The sequence below is a fragment of the Martes martes genome, assembly GCF_963455335.1.
Source record: "Martes martes genome assembly, chromosome: 1".
NCBI classification, from domain to species: domain Eukaryota; kingdom Metazoa; phylum Chordata; class Mammalia; order Carnivora; family Mustelidae; genus Martes; species Martes martes.
The window spans coordinates 14,137,566-14,139,006 of record NC_137888.1 but is presented as its reverse complement, the minus strand read 5'-3'; the positions used below and the strand labels follow the sequence as shown (position 1 = coordinate 14,139,006).

General features: G+C 40.7%; 1 pseudogene across 1 annotated transcript; it reads right to left on the bottom strand.

Annotated features, from left to right (window-relative positions):
- Nucleotides 1-299: 299 nt before the first annotated feature.
- On the bottom strand, nucleotides 300-828 carry LOC308346838 (keratin-associated protein 13-3-like; annotated as a pseudogene). Its single transcript has one exon. The product of its transcript is annotated as a keratin-associated protein 13-3-like (transcript).
- Between the last annotated feature and the right edge of the window lie 613 nt (nucleotides 829-1,441).

Below are 1,441 nucleotides of genomic sequence, written 5' to 3'. Positions count from 1 at the left end.
GGTTTGAAATTCCCAATGGATAGCTTTTTCTTTAAATTAATATTGACCTGTGATCTAATATCAAATTACATGAGTTTATTTGAAGGAAAAAAAAAGACCTATTGGTTCAGTTTTAACTAAAGAAGAAGGAAAATAGGAGAAAAGAGATGGAAAACAAGATGGGTATTCTATGAGATGAACAATTTCATATTAATAGATTTTTTATTTATTTACATTTTTCTAGGTAGTATGATATAGACTCTAGCCAGATGACAGCCAAGATTGACTTTGAGGGACTGTAAAGTCTGGGTCTAGAATCCTTAACAAGTTGATTGGTGGGAGGAGCCAGATCTGCAGATTAGTTGGCAACAAGAAGTTTGGCAGTTCCCAGAAGCCAATAGGTTGGGCTGCAGAATCTGGATTCATAGCCCAGGAAAGGGAAGCCATAGACTCCATAACCCAAGGATCTGAAGCCATGTGATCCACAACCCAGGGAGTAGGAGCTTATAGGTCCATATATAGCCCTGGCAGTAACTTCTGCTGGATCCACAGCCTAGAGACTGGGTAAGCTGATTGGCAAGTATCACAGGAGATTGAGGTCCTCTGGTGGTAGGAGATTGTCTGGAAGGGGCTGGACACCATGTAGGACATCTGCAAACTGGTAGGATCATAGTAGGTCTCCTGACAGTCACTGGACAGAGAGGGGCCCAGCTGGCAGGTGCTGGGAGAGCAGAGGTCAGTGCGGTAGACAAGGTTGCTGGGATAGGAAGAGCCACAGGAGCTTGGGTAGCTCAGGTAGCCCCCAAGGGAGTGGGAGGAGAAGTTTCCAGAGTAGCAGCTGTAGGACATTTTGGCAGGAGATGTGAGTTCAGCTGAGTGACAGTGAAGAGATGCTCTGATATCCCCCCTTTCTCCCAGGCATGTATGTATATATATATATATATATATATATATATATATCCTCACTGTACTAGATGTGATTCAGACCCTTACCATTCTTGTACATGTCTTGTCATGAAAATAACTAATTCACCTAGGCCATAATTATAACTGAACACATTCATGTGTTCTTAAATGCTGTTTAATTATTCGGGTTTATAGAAGACACTCCTCTTCCCAGTTTTTTTTTTTCTTTTCTTCCTGGAACTAAGGTGTGGTTTGCCTTCAAAAGATATTTGTCATGAGGCACATCATATCCTCCCTTCTTCATGAAGGACAATGGGGATTTTTGAGCATGAACGTCTTGTTACCAGCAATATACTCCTAACAGACATCAGCACCTCCATCCCAAATATTTGTACGTATTTTATTGAACATTTACCATGTGTGCAACTTGAAAATTGTGTTATCATTTAATCCTTGCAACAACCTTATAAGAAAGGAATTATTACTAATATAGTAACCCAGTGTGTGCTTATCTTCAAAGCCAACAGGAACATCATAGGTATGCCAATAACTCAAG